Source organism: Mytilus trossulus, chromosome 5 (assembly GCF_036588685.1).
Source record: "Mytilus trossulus isolate FHL-02 chromosome 5, PNRI_Mtr1.1.1.hap1, whole genome shotgun sequence".
In the NCBI taxonomy this organism is placed as follows: Eukaryota; Metazoa; Mollusca; class Bivalvia; order Mytilida; family Mytilidae; genus Mytilus; species Mytilus trossulus.
In genome coordinates, this window is record NC_086377.1 from 37377017 (window position 1) to 37404429 (window position 27413).

A 27413-nucleotide genomic window follows, 5' to 3' on the forward strand; every position below is an offset into this window, starting at 1 on the left:
TATGAAACATGTAATTGTATTTGAATGTAGGTTATATAGCACACCCCTTTGCATATATATATATATTCTTACATTGGTACCAGTGGATTATCGGATTTATGCAATCTCGATAGTTAAATTATCAATTTTAAAGTCCATGCCGCCTCAGCGAGGACTTTAAAATTTATAATTTAACTATCGAGATTGGATAAATCCGAAAATTCACGAGTAACTATGTAAGAATCTGTTCTAATGATTAAAAATACATTTTTCTTTTTTTGTTAACCGAAAATCCCCTTCGAGTGCCTTTCACATTGCACGAAGTTTTCAATTTCATTAACATCTGTTATAGAATATTGTGATTCATCCAGTTAGCTTAAAAGGTCATGACCCTTAAAATCATCCAACGATGTTCTGAGATCACCGGCAACCACACGTTGATTAATTTTTTTTGTACAATGGGTTCGGAAAGGGATAAATTTTTATAGAATTAGAGAAGTACTTATAATAGATCTAGATGTATATGATATTAAAATAACTCCGTCAGTTTATGACTTATGCATTGTATATGGCTTGAATTGTTGACACTGCGAAACTCCAACAAAATGTTCAAAGTCGAAATAATATTACTTGGATAAATGAATCTGATATTGGTGTTTAATTATGGTATACAATAACATATAAATGTAGAATCTTTCATATTTAATGTAAAACATAATTAGGTAATTGAATTAACACGTACTCTATGAAATGCAAAATCTTCGTAGGGTCGAACTTAGCCAAAAATTCTTCAAAAACAGATAAATTGGGTCAAACTTTATTTAAAATCGTTAAAATAAGCTGAAACAACAATGTATATAAAACAGAAAGCATATGACGAATGTTATTAAAGAATGCTCACCCAAAAACATGCCAATGTCATTTTTCTTTAAAGTCGGGTAACGTACTATAATGCTTATTTTACAAAAATTACACCATACGATTTTTTTACTACAAGTCAAAATGTAAAGTATAGCCTTTTAAATATCGATATTGTGATTTATAGCCATATAGTCCGAATGACGATTAAACTCTTTAAATAAGCGACTTTCCTCACTCGGTCACCCTACTAAGAGTATATGTCTAACCTTAACAACATTTGATGCTGTGTTAATGCTTTATATCTTACAATGTATGCCACAAACAGATTTATTCTACATTTGTACATATAATGGCTATGGTAAGGCGCATGATTTAATTTATTTTTACTAAAACACTTGTATTTCAGGTATCTAAGAAGCAATAAAATAATCTGGTTGCCATATAACATCTTTGCCAGCAACATCAATTTATTCCATCTGTAAGTATCTACAATTACATTACATATAAGTTTCATTACAATACGTTATTTTGATTGGCTAACAGCTATCCCGTGTCATTCTGTAATTTACCTTCATTTCAAAATGAAATCTAACATTCATGATGAAATGAGCTTCCACGTTAAAGTTCTCTGGTAAATAATAGAAAAACTTGATAGAAATCGTGTTTTCATGATGCTAGCAATTACATGTAATTATAAGTATTGAATGCTTCTTTTAGTAATTTTATAGTGCCATAAAAGCGTTGACCGTGCGCACATTTTTAGAATGAAGCGCTTTCGCACTTCTATCAAATGTACTTCGATCAACGCTTTTACACCACAATAAATTTACAAAAAGTTGCGAAAACGTCAGTATTACAGCACTCTAACAACACTCTATCTAGAGCTTTAACATTATTTAATTATTATTATTATATGAAAATGTCAATAGTATATGACCAGATTTTAGTTATTTACACACACAAGCTGTGAATGAACCGATTAGATACTACCGATGATTTTGAGACAATATTTGTTTCTCGTCTAAAATTGAGAAGCGCTCCAAATTATATTTATTTGTCAGTGAAATTTAAAAAAAAAAATTCAATGTGTATGTCTATCAATTGATGCTTAATCAAAAGCTTATGTTTTTTATAAAGCTATTAAAGGTACGTATTGCCGATAGGTTCACCTTCATTTTTTGTCAAAATTCATAATGCTAAATTTTAATTTTTCTGTGTAAAATTTGAGGTTTTTCATATGCATTTGCCATTTTTAATTCACTTAAGTTCTTTTTAAATTTGATTGACTTCTTTAAAATTATCTGTGCATAGCAAAATATAATATGTCTAAAAAATAACGTCATTTGATGCCATGTTACTGCTTTTTATATTATGTCAGAAACATATTACTTTTACATTTGTATAGTTGTTATGAGCATAATACCATGATATATGATGTTGATTCACTTTTTATGAGATATCTGGAACGTAATAAACTAACCTGGTTGCCGGATAGTATCTTTGCCAACAACATAAATTTATTCACTGTCAGTATTTGTGAATAGCAGGTAATGTTGCGTTAACGTCAATTAGACAGCAAGCCAAAAATAAGTCATCTAAAGCTTCAACATGGTTTTCAACACAAGAAAATACCTGAATCATATGTCCAGTTCTTAGTCAATTGCACGTAAAAGCTGTATATGAATGCAGAAGACAGTACCAATAGTTTTGAATCAATATGTATTTCTCCTCTATAATTCAGGGGCGTTGCAATTATATCTGTTTGTCGATAGATTTTAAGAACATAATACTTTTGTGTAAGTCATCCATTTGATGCTAGATTTAAAAGCTTGAGTCTTTTCATAAAGCTATTAAAGCAAGAGTTCCTAGCAGTAAAGTTAATGTTATCCCTTTGAAAGTTTATCGGACGCCATCATGAATTGGTTGACTGCTATGGAATATCTTTGTCAGAGATGACCACGGATTTGTTTAAATTTTCAGGAACACTATCTCGTCTGCTTTTCCTCATTTGTGACAAAACCGAATGTGTTCTTACCACGAGCAACACGACGTGTAATTAGGATTTGCTCACCAATCCGGAGCACCTAATATCACCCCGGTATAGGTGAGATTCGTGTTGCTCAGTAATTAGTTTTTGTAGCGTTTGTAGACTGTTGTTTGTCGGTTTCAGCCATGGTGTTGTCGGTTTGTTTTCGACTAATGAAATTGGATTGTCTCTGTAGTATTTGCCACCTCCTTTTTCCTTATAAAGCGGTTACGTATTGCAAAGAAGCTACTTTGAGTTGTTGATTATGATTAAGGTCATGTCGCTTACAACAAAGGGTTACTGGGGAATATAAATATGGTCACTACATGTCTTCTTTCGACCGGCAGTATAACCCTTGCCAAAGTGGGGCGTCTGTGTGGCTTTGCGAGATGTATCAAGTATGTAGCCACGTCCGGTCAGATTGGGGACGTTTAATCAGATGTCTCGTGTAGAGAGAATGTCATGCTGTTTGCACGTTAAGAATCCTTGCAAAAATCTTTGAGAGGTCCGTAGGTGGCCTGTTGCAATGTAAAATTTCTGTCCCCATCCAATATACCTTCATTATCCAGTGGCAGTCCCGGACGGTCATACTTACAAGACCTACCTGTTTAATTGTTTAATGTATTGTTAACTTGTTCTCGTCCTCAAAATGCATGAAATATTCATCACTGGACGTTAAGCAACCAAAATCAAATCAATCATGTCGCTTAAATAACTTGGTTGACTTAAATTGTATATTTTTTTGTCGCAGATGACCACCGATACAAAACATTTGTAATAGACATAATCGCATCCCCAATTGATGTTCAGATATATTATAACCGAAGAACCATTTCTATATTACACTAGCTAGTAGTAACACGAATAATGTCCCTACTGGATCAGTAAATGCTTACAAATTTGAAATCAATTCGATCGCCCACATTTTGTTTTTCTGTGTTTTTTTTTAAATTTTTTGGTGGATTCACAAAGCTCAATATTTAGATTTGTGTTTACGATCTTTTGTTTCTTAATGGTTATTTCTTTGTGCCCGAGTTTCGATTGCCCTTATTCAATTGGTGATTTTACTTTTTAGTGTCAACAAAAATATTTCTGTTCAATTTATGTTTGGAATCCACTGTAACAAACCCTCATTCAAACCAATACAAACTACAAGCTATAATTTCGGATATTGCTAGTCACAGACTTTTCAAGCCAGTTCGCATTGGAAAAGATGAAAAGAGAAAAGATCTTTTCTAAATCTTTCCTTTGCCAACAAAGGTCTCGATGGCGTCAACCTAGGCAATATCCTTCATCATAAATTAGTTCAATCGAAAATACCTCCTTATTTCAAAGACCAGTCTGTACCAATAATTTCTTATACCTATACCAAACCTATTGCAACTAAAATTTTCAATTACAAACGCGTTTTGCAGGATCTCGATATTGACGACTTCAAGTCTAAACCTCCTGATTGCACTTGTGCTAGTTCCCAATTCACATATAATCCTGCTGGCCACGTTATTACCGGTGACCTTAACACTGTTAATAACACTTCTCTACGAAACGTGTTATCGAAAGGTCCGAAATATCGTGAGCCTAAATCCATCAATTGGAAACACAACTTTAAAATTTTGATGGATTCAGTCGAGGATTATGCAAGGCAATGGTCTAAGCGCGAGAAGGAAGACGTAGACACTCTATCCGAATGGATTAAGGCAGTGATGTCGTTAATACAAATCAGAATTAAGAAACTGAATGTGTCCATCAATGCCCATGCTACGTCAATCTTCAAAGATCCAAATTTTGCTAAACACCTATCTGACGTCCATGATGAATATGTTGTTGTCCCCGCAGACAAAGCCCCAAATAACATCTTTTTTATCTGTAAAAGTCATTACATTGATTGCTTGATAAACGAATTAGGTATAGACAATTCACTTGGAAACCCAACATATACCCTCACGACACTTACCAAAGAGGAAATCCTGGATAATCATAGGTCTGTTCTTTGTTCCTTTGGTATTTCAACCAAAGATGAAGAACTGGATCTTCCATCACTGTATTGGATACCTAAACTACATAAGTGTCCTTACAAACAACGGTATATTGCTGGGTCTTCCAAGTGCTCCACGAAACCCCTTTCTAAATTATTAACATCCATTTTATCAGCAATCAAAGACAGGCTTCAAAGTTATTGTGAAACTGCCTATTCTAGAGGTGGCGTGAATCAGATGTGGATAATTAAAAATTCCAAAGATCTTTTAGAGTACATACAATCTAACTCTCTTTCATCTTGTAACAGTATTAAAACATTTGACTTTTCTACTCTTTACACAAGTATTCCACATTCCAAACTAAAAGACAAATTGAAAGAGTTGGTATTACTTTGCTTCATAAAAAAGAATGGCCAACGTAGATACAAATATCTTGTCTTAGGGAGGGATAAATCATACTTTGTAAAGAACCATTCTGATTCAAACAAAAAATTCTCTGAAACCGATATTATCAAGATGCTTGATTTCTTGATTGACAACATATTTGTTACGTTCGGAGTACGTGTTTTTCAACAGACTGTCGGCATCCCAATGGGAACAAACTGTGCCCCTCTTCTTGCTGACTTGTTTCTTTATTATAATGAGGCTGACTTCATGCAGGAACTTCTTAGGAAGAAAGATAAGAAGTTAGCAATATCCTTTAACTCTACTTTCCGCTATATAGATGACGTTCTTTCACTAAACAATTCAAAATTTGGTGACTATGTGGATCGCATCTATCCCATCGAATTGGAGATAAAGGATACTACAGATACAGTTAAGTCGGCTTCATATCTTGACTTACATCTAGAAATTGACAATGAGGGTCGGTTGAAGACAAAACTTTACGACAAAAGAGATGATTTCAGCTTTCCAATTGTTAACTTTCCATTTCTAAGTAGCAACATTCCAGCAGCACCTGCATACGGGGTATATATCTCCCAATTGATACGATATTCCCGTGCTTGCATTTCCTATCATGATTGTCTTGATAGAGGGTTACTGCTCACAGGGAAGCTATTAAACCAAGAGTTCCAAATGGTGAAGTTGAAATCATCCCTTCGTAAATTTTACGGACGCCATCACGAGTTGGTTGATCGTTATGGAATAACCGTTTCACAAATGATATCGGATATGTTCCTTACGTCGTAACTACAATCCCCTTCCCTTTCATGCATTGACCTACCGAATTAGACTATTTACCGGATTTGTAATCACATAAGCAACACGACGGGTGCCGCATGTGGAGCAGGATCTGCTTACCCTTCCGGAGCACCTGAGATCACCCCTAGTTTTTGGTGGGGTTCGTGTTGTTTATTCTTTAGTTTTCTATGTTGTGTCATGTGTACTATTGTTTTTCTGTTTGTCTTTTTCATTTTTAGCCATGGCGTTGTCAGTTTGTTTTAGATTTACGAGTTTGACTGTCCCTTTGGTGTCTTTCGTCCCTCTTTTAAGATGCAATCGAATGTAAAGAACAACATTCGTTCAGAAAAAAACGTATTTTCATTAGAGAGTTCTATAACTTATTTGTACAAATTTATATTATGCTTAATATTTCATCTTATTCTATATTTCACCCGTCACTGTCATTTCGCAAAATCAAAGTTTTTTTGGGAAGATATTTATCTAGGTTTTGCCCGGTTAATAAGTGGTTCAATGGCCATTCTTCTGGTGATTTGTGTTCGATAACTAATGTTTCAGCAAATGAAAGGATAAATCGGCTATTGTTTATGCTTTCTGAAAAAAGATGACGTTTGTTATTCATTTAGATCTGTTTTTGTCATATAGCTCTTTACCAGCTCTTTTGCACTCACACCACATCTTCCTATTGGTCAACACAGCGAGAAAATTCCGAACCAAGAGGCGGGCTTTAGCTGGACCGTAAACAAAAATATGTACTAGTTCAGCGAAAATACGTCACACTAAACTTTTTACGTACATGTACAACCTTGGCTCTTTATTGTTTTTGGGTATGAGCGTTTATAATGAAGGTAAATCCAGAAACCAAATTTATTTCTTGCTATTTTCATTATTTTAGTAAACATGGATACCGATTAATGTCTTTTCCACTTCCAGTAACATCGCATTTTACTATCTGTAATCAGTTAGGTATGCTACGAAATTAGGAGTTTACAACAACGAGACAACAATCCAACAAAACTTAAACATATAGAATCATCAATAGGTCAACACATAGTCCCTCACAAATAAGTCCCTCACAAATACAAAGTCAATATTTAAGTAGAGTTAATGTACAAGCTCAATTGCATGCGAATGACAATGCCGACGATTTTGAAAGAACATTAGTGTGCTATCTAGAATTATATGTTGTTAAAATTCAATGACAATAATATATCTTTCATTTAATGCAATATTAAAACTTCTGTAAAATATGTTAAAAAACGTCACTTTTAAGAGTTTTTTTGTCAAAAAATTAAAGTGGCCGCATTCGTGTTCATCCTCAACCTTTATACATGTTTTGTATTATTATCAAATACAACTTAAATTTCAATATAATTATGAATGAACAATGGGGCCACTTTCATTTTAGACGATAACCGTCTACAAATTAACCAAAATGCTAAAATTTAGAAGATTTCATTAATTTAGCGTGCCTTAATGATGCTAGAACGCAATATTTGTGCATTTTTTTGGTATAAAACAGCTCAGATTTATGTAGCAGAAGCATTTTACTTTCCAAAATATAGCTTAAAGATTATATTTTCACAATTTTTTAAAACTGCTATATTTTGGGGCCAAAAAGGGGTCTTAATGAACCTACTCCTTTGATTAACTCCTTAAAAGTTATCCGTGCATAAAAAAAATATGGTATGTCTAACCATAAGGTCATATGGCAATGTTTTGAAGCTTAATATCTGATGCCACAAAGATATACATTTAATATGTTAAACTTGTGCATAAAACGGTAATAATAATGACACCTAACAAACTGCTCATTCACTTCCCTTTTTGGAAACTTAAAGACCATTATTTAACCTGGTTTCCTAATAATTACTTCACCAGCAACATTGCATTATCCTTCCTGTAGGTTGATCACTGATTGATCTAGTAGACAAGTTACTGAAGAGCCTGTATTTTTTTCATTTTGTTATTGCTCACATCTTCAGTATTTTATGGTTCCGTTTCATCCTTTGTATGTATTTTCTCCCTTTTCGGACGTTTTAATTCATTTTTGTTGTTCATACATTTGATTTTAAAATCAAGTGACTACGAAAATATTTCCTAAAAATATTATATATAGTTAAACATACGATGCCTTTTGATTTCACATTTGTACGCAAACGGTGATGAGAATTACACTATAAAAAATGCTACCCTCATTTTAGGGATCTTTCATGGAATAGTTTAATCTGGTTGCCGAATTATATATTTTCCAGTAATATTGCATTAAAATTCCTGTAAGTATTTGTGGTCAATAAGAGCTTAGTATACACATTAGTGACAACAACACACATAACATTAACTAATAAAATCATCTAGAGGTCAACATATAGTCTTTAACAAAGACAATGTCAACAATTAAGTCGAGTCGATGTACAAGCTGCAAATGAATGTGAATGACACTGCCGATGATTTTGAAACAACATTAGTTTTTTACTCGTCACTTGCAAAACAACTTCCTTGTTTCACGATTTCTGCTTTCTTTGATGAAAGCTGCTTTGAACTTTTGATGGAAAGGTTTACGTCATTTCATCAGAATTGTTTACGGACACTATAAAACCTTAGTTGATTGCTCTGAAATATTTGTGTAAGAGATGACCACTATTGACTGTTCAATGTATAGTACTCCTCCTTAATTTGTCGTTTATATATCTTATGAGCAAAATGATATGTCACTGGATTTTTACTCCTCACTTGCAAAACAATTAGTATTACTAGTGGAGCAGGTATTGCTTACCTTCATAATTTTTCGGTTTTTTTTAATCAGGATTCATAATGCTGAATATTTAGTTTTCTGTGTAAAGTTTTTAAATGTTTAGTATGCATTTGCTTTTTTTGCAAACATGTCTTTAATTTATTTAAGCTCTTTTTTAAATTTGATTAACTTCTTAAAAGTTATCAATGCATCGAAAATTATGATATTTAACCATAACGTCATACAAAAATGTTTTAAAGATTAATATATTATGTCACAAAGATATATATCTTATATTTTAGACATTGGAATATTCATTAGACCTAACAAGCGACTTATTCACTTTCTTTTACTGAAAATTAAAGACAATGATTTAACCTGGTTAACGAATTATATCTTTGCCAGCTGCAATGCAATATCTTTCCTGTAGATGACTTTTATCTATGGGACAAGTTACTGCATAGCTTGTCGAATCCACTGTTTGATTTTGTAAATAATTCTCTCATCTTTACAAGTTATAGTTTTCGTGTCACCCTTGGTCTGTATGTTCCCCGCCTTTTTTCTTATTTCGAATGTTCTTATTCATTTATGGCTTATGAATTTGATTTTAAAATAAGTCACTACCAAAACATTTTCGAAAAATATAATATAATATGTAATACCATGTAAATGCCATATATCTTATTTCACACACATATTTATGTCTCATTTGTACGTAAATCGGCAATAAGCATAACACAAAATAATGCTTCTAATTCATTCTAATTTTAGGCAACTTTCAATGAATGGTTTAACATGGTTGCCGATTAATATTTTTTCCAGTAACATTGCATTAAAATACCTGTAAGTATATGGGTACAAGACCTTAGTTTATACATTAATGACAAATAACCCAACAAAAAATAAACAATAAAATCATCTACAGGTCAACATATGGTCTAAAACAAACACAATGTCAATTATATAATCAGTCAATGTATAAGCTGCAAATGTTTGCCATCTAGAAATATATGTCGGAGAAATCAAATTAGACAACACTATTGTGCATGTCTCTTATTTGTAACAAAATTTTCAAAAGCGTGTATCTTCTCTCGTGAATTCCTTGTTAAACGATTGCTGATTGCGTTAATGGAAGATGCATCGAGATAATATTAAGGAAATTTAGGCGTTTCTTTAGATGTTTTAAGGAAGCTATCGAAATTTGATTGACTGTTATGAAATATCCTTGAAAGAGATGACCACTAACATAAATTTGTGTAGAACTCATAATCCCGTCCTCCTTTGTCGTTTTGATATTAACGAAAAAGATATGTCACTGAATGTTTCCTCATGACTTGCAAAACAACTAATTTTATTAGTGGAGAAGGTATAAAGTACTGACCTTTTCAAATCCGCTAGGTTTAAATACGTGTTTTGTCAGGATTCATAATGCTTAATATTTAGTTTTCTGTGTAAATTGTGCACTTTTGCAAAGAATGTCTTTAAGTAATTTAAGCTGATGTTAAGCTCATTTTATTCAATTTGATTAACTTCTTAAAAATATCCGTGCATCGCCAAATATTATATGTCTTACCATTAAGTATAACACATAATTATTATGGACATAAAACAATGATAAATCATGTTAGATTACTATTCTATTAGATACCTGGGTAACAATAAACTAGCCTGGCTGCCGGATAATATATTTGCCAACAACATCAATTTATTAGATCTGTAAGTATCGGTGAATATAAGGTGATGTTGCATTACTGTCAATATGACAGCAAGCTAACAACAAGTTATCTAGAGCTTTAAACATGGTTTTCAACACTAGAAAATGTCCATGCCATATGTCCAGGTTTAAGTAAATTACACATACAAGCTGTGAATGAATGCAGTCGATAGCACCACTGATTTTGAATCAATATTTGTTTCAAATCTAAAATTAAGAGCGTTGCAAATTGTATATTTTGTCGATGTTAAGTTTTATTATCATATAGGTGATGGTGATACATTCTGATAATCTTCCATGGGGTATAACTCGTTTATTTTCACTCTCGAGACTTTCCCCACCATTTACCGGACGTTCATTTGTGATTCCAACTGAAGATCTTCGCCTCGACACTGAAAATTAATAAACTTTCGAGTTCGTTGCATTTCTGTCAAAAACTTTGGTTTTAGAGGACATCATTCGTGCGTTTAGGGGCGTCGTCACTTCCGTTCCTATGTTGAGCGAATGGTTGAAAAAATGATAATGCTATATTGCACGAATTATTGGGGAAATTAAATTCTTATAATTGATCTTTAGCACTGCTTTCATTAAGGGATTGTATTAACGTACTTATGGGAAAAAAATATTTCTAGTTTATCTTGCATAATGACGATCACAAAATAGCTTGATGAATTTAAATAAAGCAGCGATACATGCGATACCCTCAATCTGGTAAATGACGCACACAATTCACGAACCTTTCAGTAGAAGGACATAACTCGAAAGTGGTCTATTGATTGAGTAGGTCACATATCAATAATAAGTAGTCCGGGTGCATTTAAAACAACTAGCTGCACAATAATTGCAAAATCTGCATCAATCTTCTCGAAGTGACGATCTGTCGCTTTGACAACTGTGTGCAATACACCTATATTCATATTTATTTATTTGTGTTAATTTATTATTTTAAATATCATGCTATCTCATCTCAGATTTTGTATGCATGTTTTAACTTCTCTGTAACCTATGTACCTGCATGGTTGTAGGCGAAAAAAACTATCTTTCTATCATACGCCCAATACAGTACAGTGAAATCGACAATACATAAAGGGAACCCAACTGACGTTAATAACACATAAAAAGTGTTGATATTCTGTTTCTATATAATTATAAGTATAACTAATCGCCGTTTTTGAATATCCAAAAAAAATACTACTTGAGACCGAACACTGCTATGGATGGATTAATTCGAGATTATTTCGTTTAATCCATGTGTCGTTTGGTATTTTTGGTATTTTAGTTTTTGGTCACGTGTTGTTCTATTTTTTATATTCAGATACGGCGATTAGTCAAACTATCACGATATTTTGCTTCTTTTTGGTTATAACTTTGTGCCCGACTTTCAATTGCACTGATTCAATTGATCTTTTTTATAAATTTATTCTATTTTTTAGTGTCTACGACAATATTTTCTATATATTCAAACTATGATATGCATGCCATATCGATTTGTGAAGCCATGTTTATTTTTCGTAGTACATGCCATTTGTATTAATTTTATATTTGTACATAAAATGGTGACTAGGATGACACTAAACAATGCTGCTTATTCACATTAATTTTAGGTATTGTTTAAAGCATAACTTATATTTAAATTTTTTTTTAAATTCTTAGGATTCAACTCCCTCAGGTATAGTTGACCTCATATGGATTTGGTCATTGCTTTAGGCCCTTTAGGTCATATAGATATTCACGTGTTAATTTTACATGTATGGCTTTCAATTCTCGTGGTATGATCGGAACTGCTGAAGGTAAATCCAGAAAGCGCTTCGGACGTGATCGTTACTGCTGAAGGTTATCAAGATATTTGATTTCTTGATTGACAACATATTTGTTACGTTCGAAGGACGTGTTTTTCAACAGACTTTCGGCATTGCAATGGGAACAAACTGTGCCCCTCTACTCTGCGACTTGTTTCTTTATTATTATGAGGCTAAATTCATGCAGGAACTTCTTAGGAAGAAGGATAAGAAGTTAGCAATATCCTTTAACTCTACTTTCCGCTATATAGATGATGTTCTTTCACTAAACAATTCAAAATTTGGTGACTATGTGGAACGCATCTATCCCGTCGAACTGGAGATAAAGGATACTACAGATACAGTCGGCTTCATATCTTTACTTACATCTGGAAATTGACAATAAGGGTCGGTTGAAAACAAAACTTTACGACAAAAGAGATGATTTCAGCTTTCCAACTGTGAACTTTTCAATTCTAAGTAGCAACATTCCAGCAGCACCTGCATACGGGGTATATATCTCTAAATTGATACGATATTCCCGTGCTTTCATTTCCTATCATGATTTTCTTGATAGAGGGTAACTGGTCACAAGGAAGCTATTAAACCAAGAGTTCCAAATGGTGAAGTTGAAATCATCCCTTCGTAAATTTTACGGACGCCATCACGAGTTGGTTGACCGTTATGGAATAACCGTTTCACAAATGATATCGGATATGTTCCTTACGTCGTTTCCTCAATCCCCTTCCCTTTCATAAATTTGACCTACCGAATAAGACTATTAACCGGAATTGTAATCACATAAGCAACACGACGGGTGCCACATGTGGAGCAGGATCTGCTTACCCTTCCAGAGCACCTGAGTTCACCCCTAGTTTTTGGTTGGGTTCGTTTTGTTTATTTTTCAAATTTCTATGTTGTGTCATATGTACTATTGTTTTTCTGTTTGTCTTTTTCATTTTTAGCCATGGCATTGTCAGTTTGTTTTAGATTTATGAGTTTGACTGTCCCTTTAATATCTTTCGTAACTCTTTTAATCCAGAAAAGCGTTTCGGACGTGATCGTTACTGTTGAAGGTAAATCCAGAAAATGCGCTTCGGACGCACCAAATTTTTAAAGTGTTACGTTTGTTTACCTGGTTGCCGGATAATATCTTTTCAAGAAGCTGATAAAATTATCTAGTGTCCAACACATGATCTTCAACAAAAGATCGTGTCAATATTTAAGTCGAGTGTATGTACGAGCTGTGAATTCATGTAGATGTCTCTGTCGATGTTTTTGAAACAACATTGGTTTGCTATCTAGTAATCAGGATCTGTGTTGACTATGTTTTTATAATTCTTGGTAAGGTTCACAAAACTGTTGTGGATGTCTTTGTTTTTGTTAGGATTCATAAGCTGAAAATTTAGTTTTTTTGTGTAAAGTTTTGTGATTTTTCATATGGATTTTCCCTTTTTTCCAAAGAATATCTGTAATATATTTTAGCTCTTTTAAAAATTTGATAAACTTCATCTTTTTTTTATTTACAGAATTTCCTTGCATTGACAAATATGATGTGTCGAACCATATCGTAAAATGACAATGTTTAAAAACTTTATATCGAATGCCTCGAAGATTTAATTTAAAATTTTATTCTTTTATATAAAAAATATACATGACACCTAAAAAATTTCTAATTCACTTTCATTTTGTAAAACTTAAAAACAATGATTTAATCTTTTTACCAAATAACATCTTTGCCAGCAACATTGCATTATCTTTCCTAGTTTTTCTAGTGGACAAGTTATGCTGAGCCTGTCGAATGCCGTATGATATTTTTTTTAATTTATTAATATCTTCAGCAGTTTTAGTTTCCGTGTCATCCGTGTGTATTGTTCACTTTTATCCTTGTGTCGGATGGTTGTTACATTTGATTTAAAATTCAAGTGACTAGAAAATATTTCCGAAAAACATTATAAATGTAAACATACGATGCCGTGTAATACTTTATTTATTATGCCATACACATATTGGTTTCATATTTGTACGTAACATGGTAATCAGCATAACACTTCTCATTTTAGGGATCTTTCAAAGGCTGGTTTAACCTGGTTGACGAATAATATTTTTTCCAGTAATATTGCATTAACTAACCAGTCAGTATCTAGGTACAATTAGAGCTTATGATATATACCAGTGACAACAACCCAACAAGTTATAACAAATAAATTGTTTTCAATTTGATTAACTTCTTAAAAATATCCGTACATCACCAAATATTATATGTCTTACCATAAAGCATTACACATAATTATTATGGACATAAAACATTGATAGATCATGTTAGATCACTTTTCTTTTAGATACCTGGGTAACAATAAACTAGCCTTGCTGCCAGATAATATATTTGTCAACAACATCAATTTATTAGATCTGTAAGTATCGGTGAATATAAGGTGATGTTGCATAACTGTCAATATGACAGCAAGCCAACAACAAGTTATCTAGAGCTTCAAACATGGTTTTCAACACTAGAAAATGTCCATGCCATATGTCCAGGTTTAAGTAAATTACACATACAAGCTGTGAATGAATGCAGTTGATAGCACCAATGATTTTGAATCAATATTTGTTTCAAATCTAACATTAAGAGCGTTGCAAATTATATTTTTTGTCGATGTTAAGTTTTATTATCACTTAGATGATGGTGATACATTCTGATAATCTCCCATGGGGTATAACTCGTTTATTTTCACTCACGAGACTTTCCACAACATTTACCGGACGTTCATTTGTGATTCCAACTGAAGATCTTCGCCTCGATACTGAAAACTAATAAACTTTCGAGTTCGTTGTATTTCTGTCAAAAACTTTGGTTTTAGTGAACATCATTCGTGCGTTTAGGGGCGTCGTCACTTCCGTTCCTATGTTGAGCGAATGGTTGAAAAAACGATAATGCTATATTGCACGAATTATTGGGGAAATTAAATTCTTATAATTGATCTTTAGCACTGCTTTCATTAAGGGATTGTATTAAGGTACTTATGGGAAAAAAATATTTTTAGTTTATCCTGCATAATGACGATCACAAATAGCTTGATGAATTTAAATAAAGCAGCGATACATGCGATACCCTCTGTCTGGTAAATAACGCCAAAGGCGCACACAATTGACGAACTTTTCAGTAGAAGGACATGACTCGAAAGTGGTCTATTGATTGAGTAGGTCACATATCAATAATAAGTAGTCCGGGTGCATTTAAAACAACTAGCTGCACAATAATTGCAAAATCTGCATCAATCTTCTCGAAGTGACAATCTGTCGTTTTGACAACTGTGTGCAATACACCTATATTCATATTTATTTATTTGTGTTAATTTATTATTTTAAATATTATGTTATCTCATCTAATTTTTTTTTTGCATGTTTTAACTTCTCTGTAACCTATGTACCTACATGGTTGTATGCGAAAAAACTATCTATCTATCATACGCCCAATACAGTACAGTGAAGTCGACAATAAATAAAGGGAACACAACTGACGTTAGTAACACAGAAAAAGAATGTTGATATTCTGTTTCTATATAATTTAAAGTATAACTAATCGCCGTTTTTGAATATCAAAAAAATTTACCACTTGAGACCGAACACTGCTATGGATGGATTAATTCGAGATTATTTCGTTAAATCCATGTGTCCTTTGGTATTTTTGTGATTTTAGTTTTTGGTCACGTGTTGTCTTATTTTTTATATTTAGATACGGCGATTAGTCAAACTATCACGATATTTTGCTTCTTTTTGATTATAACTTTGTGCCCGACTTTCAATTGCACTGATTCAATTGATCTTTTTTATAAATTTATTCTATTTTTTAGTGTCTACGATAATATTTCCTATATATTCAAACTATGATATGCATGCCATATCGATTTAGAAAACCATGTTTATTTTTCGTATAACATGCCATTTGTATTAATTTTATATTTGTACATAAAATGGTGACTAGGATGACACTAAACAATGCTGCTTATTCACCTTCATTTTAGGTTTTGTCTAAAGCATAATTTATATTAAAAAAAAACAAAAAAAACATAGGATTGAACTCCCTCACGCAAAGTCGACCTCAGATGGATTTGGTCATTGCTTTAGGCCCTTTAGCTCATATAGATATTCACGTGTTAATTTTACTTATACATGTATGGCTTTCAATTATTGTGGTATGATCGGAACTGCTGAAGGTAAATCCAGAAAGCGCTTCGGACGTGATCGTTACTGCTGAAGGTTATCAAGATGCTTGATTTCTTGATTGACAACATATTTGTTACGTTCGGAGGACGTGTTTTTCAACAGACTTTCGGCATTCCAATGAGAACAAACTGTGCCCCTCTACTCGCCGACTTGTTTCTTTATTATTATGAGGCTAAATTCATGAAGGAACTTCTAAGGAAGAAAGATAAGAAGTTAGCAATATCCCTTAACTCTGTTTTCCGCTATATAGATGATGTTCTTTCACTAAACAATTCAAAATTTGGTGACTATGTGGAACGCATCTATCCCGTCGAACTGGAGATAAATGATACTACAGATACAGTCGGCTTCTTATCTTAACTTACATCTAGAAATTGACAATGAGGGTCGGTTGAAAACAAAACGTAACGACAAAAGTTATGATTTCAGCTTTCCAATTGTGAACTTTCCATTTATAAGTAGCAACATTCCAGCAGCACCTGCATACGGGTTATTTATCTCCCAATTGATACGATATTACAGTGCTTGCATTTCCTATCATGATTTTCTTGATAGAGGGTTACTGCTCACAAGGAAGCTATTAAATTAAGAGTTCCAAATGGTGAAGTTGAAATCATCCATTCGTAAACTTTACGGACGCCATCACGAGTTGGTTGACCGTTATGGAATAACCGTTTCACAAATGATATCGGATATGTCCCGTACGTCGTAACTACAATCCCCTTCCCTTTCACGAATGTAACCTACCGATTTAGACTATTTACCGGAATTGTAATCACATAAGCAACACGACAGGTGTCACATGTGGAACAGGATATGCTTACCCTTCCGGAGCACCTGAGATCACCCCTAGTTTTTGGTTGGGTTTGTGTTGTTTACTTTTTAGTTTTCTATGTTGTGTCATATGTACTATTGATTTTCTGTTTGTCTTTTTTTCATTTTTAGGCATGGCATTGTCAGTTTGTTTTAGATTTATGAGTTTGACTGTCCCTGTGGTATATTTCGTAACTCTTTTAATTCGGAAAAGCGTTTCGGACGTGATCGTTACGTTTGTTTACCTGGTTGCCGGATAATATCTTTTCAAGAAGCCAATACAATTATCTAGTATCCAACACATGATTTTCAACAAAATATCGTGTCAATATTTAAGTCGAGTGCATTTACGAGCTGTGAATTAATGTAAATGTCTCTGTCGATATTTTTGAAACAACATTGGTTTGCTATCTAGTAATCAGGATCTGTGTTGACTATGTTTGTATAATTCTTGGTTAGGTTCACAAAACTGTTGTGGATGTCTTTGTAACGTTTTTTGTTAGGATTCATAAGCTGAATATTAATTTTTTCTGTGTAAAGTTTTGTGATTTTTCTTATGGATTTTCCCTTTTTCCAAAGAATGTCTATAATCCGTTGAATCCGCCAAAATAATAACCGCCAAAACTTTTCGTTTACTTTATTCACTGAAAATCGCGAAATATTACACCCGCGAAAATAACCCGCTATATGGTATTTTAGCTCTTTTAAAAATTTGATAAACTTCATCTTCTCTTTTATATTTACAGAATTTCCTTGCATTGACAAATATGATTTGTCGAACCATATCGTAAAATGACAATGTGTTAAAGCTTTATATCGAATGCCTCAAAGATTTATTTTAAAATTTTATCCTTGTATATAAAAAATATACATGACACCTAAAAAATTTCTAATTCACTTTCTTTTTGTAAAACTTAAAAACAATGGTTTAATCTTTTTACCAGCAACATTGCATTATCTTTCCTAGTTTATCTAGTGGACAAGTTATGCTGAGCCTGTCTAATTCGCTATGATTTTTTTTTATTTATTAATATCTGCAGCAGTTTTAGTTTCCGTGTCATCCGTGTGTATTGTTCACTTTGATCCTGTTGTCGGATGGTTGTTATATTTGATTTTAAATTCAAGTGACTAGAATATTTTCGAAAAGCATTATATATGTAAACATACGATGCCGTGTAATACTTTATTTATTATGCCATACACATATTGGTTTCATATTTGTACGTAACATGGTAATCAGCATAACACTTCTCATTTAAGGGATCTTGCAAAGATTGGTTTAACCCGGTTGACGAATAATATGTTTTCCAGTAATATTGCATTAACTAACCTGTAAGTATCTAGGTACATTTAGAGCTGATGATATATACCAGTGACAACAACCCAACAAATTATAACAAATAAAATGACCAAGAGGTCAACACATTGTTCCTTAGAAAGATAATTGCAATATTTAAGTCGAGTCCATGTACAAATTGCAAATGGATGCGAATAACACTGCCGACGATTTTGAAACAACACTAGTCTACCGTCTAGAATTATATGCGATTGAATTTCAACAAGATAATAACATTGTGCATGTCTGTCGTTAGATGCAACACATTCGAAAGCTTGTTGTTCTCTCTTAAATTGCTAGGTAGACGATAGCTGCTAACTTGCACTGAAGCTGCATTTAGAGTAAATTTATGTTTTCCTCGGATGTTTTAAGAGAGCTGTCGTAATTTGTTGACTGCTTTGAGATGAACACGAACATATATTTCACAAGTACGTTCTATTTTGTCGTTTTGATATATTGATATATCATCAACGATAAGATGCTTCACAGAAGAGAATGCTATTGATGACCTTCTCACTTCCGCTACGTGCTTTGTCAGGACTTATAATGCTTAATCTGTGGTTCTGAGATTTTTTTTATCATCATTTTTCAATCTTGCAAATAATGTCTTTAATTTATAAAATATTTTTTTTACAAATTCGATTAACTTCACTATGACTATCCATGCATCGCAAAATTTAGTATGTCTAACCAGAATGTCATTTGATGTCATGCTATATATATTATGCCACAAACATAATAATTTTACATCTGTATATATAGTTGTTATGAACAAAATATAGTGATATATGACCTTAATTCACTTTTCTATCAGATTTCTCAATAACAATGAACTTACCTGGTTGCCGGAAAATATCTTTGCCAACAACATCAATTTATCCCGTCTGTAAGTATATGTGAATGACAGGTGATGATGCGTAAACGTCAGTATGACAGCAAGCCAACATCAAGTCATCTAAAGCTTTGAACATGGTCTTCAACACAAGAAAATGCCCATATCATATGTCCAGATGTAAATCAAATACACGTTCAAGCTGTGATGAATGCAAATTATATTGTCGAGGATTTTGAAACAGCATTTGTTTTTCATCTAGATTTTAGGAGCATTGCAAATTATTTTAATTTGTCGTTGAAATCTAAACAGACGATAACAATGTGAATGTCTATCAGTTGATGTTGGATTCAAAAGCTTGTGTTTTCTTTTCATACAGTTTTAATTTGAACCGAAGGTTCCTATTGGTAAAGTCGAAATCATCCCTACATAATAAGAGAGTAGCACATCGTCTTTAATGATTTAAATCGAGACCGAGCTCTGAGAGTAAACAGTAAAGATGAAAAGAAAAGAAACCTCATTAATCTCATGTCTACAGTTCAGGTTGATTGTAAATACAATAACGCTAGTTTTAGTTAGATTAAAGTTGACATTATCTGTACCGGCCCGATCCAGTATGTATATTCAATTGTGTCTTGATAATACTAAATTTTCTTGTGTACCAAAGACACGAGAAAAGCTTGAGTAACGAAAAAAGTCTTAGTTAAGGTCCAGATTTTAATTCTGGAATTATATAACAGATTGTAATTAAATTGTATTTTAAAATTACAACGATGTAATACCGTTCGTTCCCTTTCTTATATCTTTATGATAGCACTTTTTAAAATAAAACATAATTATATAAATATACGATGTCACTATATAAATACGTTGTAACAAAATTTGCACAAAACTATATACCAAAATTCTCATCGAGAAGTATTATGTCAACATTATTTACGATTCTACGTACTTCCGCTCTCCGGATGTTATCTTCGGAACTCTCCTCGAATTCACTATAATTCCCATTATCCTATCGGTAGATGGGTATATATTGCAATCTACCAACTAGACTAGAACCTGAACACGACTCCAATTCGCTAGATAAAGATTTTTTTTGGTTGAATTCTCCGAGCTGAATTGAAATAAAAATGGAATTGGTCCTTAATTGGAGTTAAGAGTAACGATTTATCTTGAGCTATTGATACCGAAACCAGAGGTCTTGGGTCTTTTTTTATGATTGACACATCTGCAATAAAATCGTTGAGCAAGCTTAAGTCGGGCGTTAGTCCCCTTCCAGCTAATTAGCGAGTATGGAGTAATTTCCTGCGACGCTAATTATTCCTTCACAAGCTTCCCCGAGGTGAGACTAAAGCGGCAGATTGATGATCCGAGTTCAACCCAATTCTGTAAGTTATCGAGAAGCCGTTCACGGCGTTTATCGAGTCGATTCCCAAGTCGTCCATTGCGACAACTAAGTTTGTTCTACGTTCGAATTGGAACGTCTTTACGTGTCTGAATCTTCGGAAGATGTTAATGAAAGCTGATGCCTTCATAATCCCAACGAGTTCAATGTGAAAAGCATGTTTAGTGAATCGCACAACGTTTTCAGTTATGGTATCGTATTTTTAAAAGTTGAATAACGGCTCCCAGTTCGTTGTACAATTGGTACGGTATGATATTGGGAAACCTATTTTCAGCAGTAAAATCGATCAGACCTGTGATCTGGCTAAGTTTCGTAAGATAATAAACACAAACCAATCAATGGTTAATATCAACACGCCTTTTGAGATCGATCAATGGTGGAGCAATTCAGCGTGGTTGCTGTCTTACATATAAATGAAAGAAAGTGTTCCAGGTTCCTGTTAAGATTACTAGTAGCTTCTGGCTGCTTGGTATGATTAAAAACTTGTTATTCTTGTACACTAAATATATACATGATACCTAACAAATTGCTAATTCACTTTCTTTTTGTGAAACTTAAAGACAATTATTTAACCTTTTTACCGAAAAACATCTTTGCCAGCAACATTGCATGTTCTTTGCTATATTTAGAGGTCTGATGTATCAAGTGGACAAGTTATGTTGAGCCTGTTAAATTCGCTATTATTTATTTTATTTATTAACAATGCTCAAATCTTGATTAGTTTAGTTTACGTGTCGAAACGGCAGTGGTAATACCCAGCTGCCATTAGAGTGTTCACTGATTCGTTATCCGTTTCATGAACAATTTGTACTGATTCCGGGTTTGGCGTCGCACTTTGTTTTGTCAAAAAGAGGTGGTTGCTGATCAATTTTTACAGGCCTAGGTCTGTGTAACTTACCCGGATATTAAATTGTGGAAATGGATGAATCGTTGATGGTTGTATGGGATACATAATGATGATTTTTTTTACGTTGAATTGGGCAGAAAACTGTTGTTTTTATAACACAAATCTTTCAAATTACTACCCAACAGAGTTTCAACTGTTGGGAATGTTATCACGTTCTCTCAATACAGGCAAATCGAATTTATGTCATCATAAAGTCATTCCAAAATGGAAACTATTTCCCTTTTTCCGGAAGTGACTGCACTGCCGAAACTATGGTGAAAGAGTATAGTTTCCGGGTTTTTTCCTGTATGCCAAACAGACTGAAGAATTAAGGCCAGTAAAGAGGCCGTTTACTATGGTCGTCAATGATTGATTGATTAATTATTTGTTTATAAACGTCACTTTCATCACTATTTGCTATTTCATGGCGGCCAGATTTTATTGATGGAGGAGGCCAGAGAAAACATCGGCAGAAAAAATGGTAATCCTAGTCGATTAAGATTGGAGTCGAACGCAACTGCCATGTGCCAAGTGATACAGTAGGTGAACAACTTAGGACACTGCCGCCGAAAACCCCTGGTCGTCAATGATAGCATACATTTTGATAACTTACTTAATCGTTCTCGTGATATTCATTCACTGGTAACAATTTTGAAAATGATTTCCCGCTATAAAGTTCCTGAATTGACTGAGAACGGATTGGTGTCAGCTAACTCTGTCAGCTCCCTGCCGCTGGTTGTTCGAGACGAGCTAGACTGCAAAAATTCAGGTGGTCCTTTTGTGATGGGTGGTTCAGTTATGTTACATGTATGTTTGCTCCCACATTCTTTAAAGCTTATGCGTTCATTGCAATCCCTACTTCTGTATTAAATAATTGAAGAAGATATCGTTTTGTACGTTTCTCTTTAATTAAGCTCTGAACGCACATTATTTATTTATCGGACCTTGGTCTTGCCTTATGCAGAATACAAAGATGTTATTGTTTGCTAGATTTTCCAGATAGTTTTCCAACTGCTATATTGTGGACACCCATTTATGCATCATGCTGAGACGTGAACCTTGGCTCAGTTCGTTTTCTAAATAGTTTAACTTTCGTTCTAAAGTTGAATCTAGGGCCTTAATTTTTATTAATTTTCTTGATAAATGCAGAGAATTCCGTTAAGGGCGGATAGACAACTTTGTGTTTTGTTTTATTTCTTGAATCTCTTGTTGTCCTTATGTCTGGATTTCTCCTTGGCAAAAAAGAAGCATTGCCGGACGCCAGCAAGCATTCCAGTTCCAAATTTTCATTTTTGGAACTATATTTTCGAGAGTATCGGACAGTTCGTAAAGAAGCGATTTTTCTTTCAGGTAGATTCGAAAAATTGACAAGTTCGATCAGCAGACTTGCCTTTAATATTTATGGGTCACTATTCATTTCGTCGAGTCTCTGCAACAAGTGTTCTAGGCCACTTTTATGGTTACTTGCGTTCGACTTTCTCATACTAAGCACGTGTTTTGATGACACTGTCTATAACCACTAAGTAAATAAATATTTGGATTTTTTCAGTCTGACTCATAGTTTAGCAACGATTCACCTAAAAATTGAAGCTTTCCAAACATTGAAGGATTCTGTCCGATCGTTGACATTGACTAACGAGGAAACAACAAGTCTTTTGACAGGATAAATATTGATATGTTAGTTCTTGAAAAACGTAACTTCTGGTCATGAAGCATCTTCAGGTAAGGCAACAGGGGCTTGTGTAGCAGGTTCAGGTCAAAAGACGACACGAACCAAGGCCCACCACGGTTGAGTTCAGCTGCACCGGGCATAGTCTCTGTGGTCTATATTGCTAAAATCCATGTTGTTGATCATCTAAGTTTGTGTTTTCGATCAAAGGTTAACTGGGTGCTGACTTTGGCTCAACACCGTTGTCGTGTCAAAGTGACAGCTACGCACGATTATTTATTGTATTTCTTGGTGATAGGACAGTTTGACATCAATCTAAGGTATGCAGCAAAATATGGTACTCCGGATGGGCTCATATTAATTCCTAAATCATAAAATAGGGTGGAAAAGCTGAGGTTACCCATAAATAGTGTTCAAAGACATGTTCTTTTCGATTTAAAAAAGACAGGTGAAAGAATCTACAGGAACTGCAGTGCAGAGAGGTCCAGATAGCTATCTATTCATAAAATTGATCGGAAATACGATATAAAAAACGGTATAAAAATATTAAGTGGATGTGATTCAGTACATTGAGAATGCAAAGTACACTATAATGCTTCCTTTCAGTTTTTTTTATTGTTATACGGTTACGGCTAAGAATGAAGCTACTAATGGATCTAATAAAAACGTTGTCTTCAAAATGTAAAGAATCACTTTCAACATTTGTTTGAATTGTGGAATATCTATAATTTAGATCCCAAGAATATATTTCATTTATGCTAAGGACAATCTTGTCCTCGGTTTTCGCTCATTTCTTGACTAGACTGTTAATACTCAACCTTACGTTTTTGTGCAAAGTTTATTATCATAAATATGCTTATGAGTTTGTTGGCCCTGCTTTTGAAAGTTTTGCATCCATGTTTTCTTTTTAATGATAATTTTCCGTCGTAGCGTCCACCAAAGTATTTCACACACATCGAAAATTATATTTAGCTTACCATAACGTCATTGAAGATATTAATCTTTCTTTTGAATTCGAATGGGACTGTTCAAATCATCATAAAAGCTGGTTATTCAATTTAATTTCAGATCACTTTCATCCAATGCTTTAACATGCTTGCCGGATACTACCTTTGCCAACAACATTGCTTTAGCTAATTTGTAAGTATATGTGTATAATAATTGATGTTGAATATACGCCAATGAGAGAACAAGACCATAAGATAATCAACCAAATAAGTCATAAACAGGTCATACACGGTCTTAAAAACAATACAATATCCATATACTGCGTCTAAAGCTGTAAATAAATGCAAAAGAGACAATCAAGATTCCATTCCTATCAACAATATGGTACAGTCATAGCCTGTACACATGTTAGGTTCATAACTCGACATTTTGACTGCTACAAATTAACTTGCATTAGGCCCAAAGATAAGTTACCCTAAAACAAACATGTTCTCATGACTGTTCTTATGACTTGTTTTATGACTGTTCTTGTGACTGTTCTCATTACTGTTCTCATGACTGTTCTCATGACTGTTCTCATGACTGTTCTTATGACTGTTCTTATGACTGTTCTCATGACTGTTCTTATTACTGTTCTCATGACTGTTCTTATGACTGTTCTCATAAATGTTCTTATGACTGCATGTCAGCTACTGAACTTATTTCAGGATGAATGTTACTTCTAGTTACATTGTCCTGTACACAAGTTCTAGTTACATTGTAAGTCCTGCACACAAGTTCTAGTTACATTGTTAGTCCTGCACACAAGTTTTAGTTACATTGTAAGTCCTGCACACAAGTTCTAGTTACATTGTAAGTCATGCACACAAGTTCTAGTTACATTGAAAGTCATGCACACAAGTTCTAGTTACATTGTAAGTCCTGCACACAAGTTCTAATTACATTGTAAGTCCTGCACACAAGTTCTAGTTACATTGTAAGTCCTGCACACAAGTTCTAGTTACATTGTAAGTCCTGCACACAAGTGAACGTCGACCTTTGGAACCAGACAGAAGTTATCTTATAATCTGTATAAGTATCTGTATCTGTCTAACATCTGCCAATAAAGGCACACCTCCACTTATTGGTAGTAATATAAATGGTTATCCTCCACCAAGAATGATCGGGATATTCTTTCACAAACTAAGATTTCCATCAATTGTTTATCGAACATATACTGATATACAATTATATAATACTAAACTGTTAAATATTCGGAATACAAATATAGTTTTATATAAACAAAAAGAGCCAGATCTGGTATATAGTTCAAATTACCCCCATTTAATGTAAATCAATCAAGCTTGAGGTATCAAAAGTACGGAATTTAAATGTCAGTACAGGAGTTTTTAGAAAAAGAAGAAATGTTAGCATTTTTAATTACTGCCGACATACAATTTAAATAACCGTAGACTTTAATAGTTCATAATTTGTGTAAAACAATCCATCCTGAGATTTGTACTAAATTATAATGTATTATGCTTGACTATGATTTTCAAGAAAAAATAGAAAATGTATGAATTTTTAATTATTGCTGACAAAAGTTATATTTATAATTTTATATTGCTCAAATTTCATTAAATTTTATGAAAAAAATCCAGTATTATAATTCCAGTATATGATATGCAAGAAACTCGTTCTTATCGACACTCTACATTAAAAACTGTATACTCCTATTGCAATAAAAATGATGTAATACAGTTCTGAAGTACAAAGACAGCAAGGATTTTTATATACAATCCTTGAGGACAGCTCATTTAAAGATTTAATCAATGTAATGCAAGTGCACGACTTGCAATACTTTCTGATAAAGCGGACAAAAGCGAGGTCCCCTTACAATAAGGTCGAGTTGCTTGTCTGCTCCAAATGTATGTAGTTAATATGGGAAGCAGCCAAAACCAAATAAATTATGTACATGAACACCCAAACGCATTATGTAAAATGTACATGTCATTAACGTTATTTGTAAGTTAAATCTAAGTGAAAAACCTTAACAATATTTGTGTATGCCATTTGCTGCAATACTAAAAGGCTTATATTTCCTGTCCTGATATTCTTGTAGAAGGATTGCTATTTTGATGGAGGACTGATGTTTCATCCTAGTAAAGTTTACGTCAATTGTATTATGTCACATATTAATTTAATACGTTTATTGAAATGTCAATTCACTCTCTTTTCAGGTATTTAAATTACAATGATATCAACTGGTTGCCGGACAATATCTTAGCAAAAAATACTGCATTAGTATCTCTGTAAGTATATGCCAATAACAGGAAATGCTGATTAAACTTTAATAAGACAAGGCGCATGCATTAATATAAATCATATAATTCATTTTGAGGTTTCTACCTCGTCTTATATACACGAAAAAATCAAACAACATGTCAATATCTTAATCGAGTCTATGATCAAGCTGTGGATGAATATGATAGGCATGTGTAAGTGACAACCAATGATTTTGAAACAAAATAAGGGACGTTTTATTTAACATTCGTATAACTAGATGCAGACTAGTGTGGACCAGTGGCATCTCTGTAAGTGTATGTCAATAACAGGAGATGTTGATTAACATGCATCAATATAAATCATATTTGTTAAATACTTAGTAGTAAATATAGATAAACTATATGTGTTATACGGTCAACGGCAATCGTGCTGTATCAGCTATTCGTCATATCGATATCAGTCACGGTTGCAAAGGCTTTATCACAAGTTCAATCTGTATGACGTCACGTCATTGATGTCACTCACTATTGCAAAGGCTTTATCAAACCCCTAATATGTATGACGTCACGTGACTTGTCACATAAAAACATCTACGTGAAGTATATAATAAAGTTTATATGATATGGTTTTTTCAATATCACACCGTATCAACCCTAGCCCAATATAATCTCAAGAGCTCGCTCTGGTGTTTTGGATTGATATGGATGTGAAATTGAAAATTGAAAAAAGCCTTATGATATTCTCTATATATTAGTCAACAGTTTATGAAAATTGTAATACAA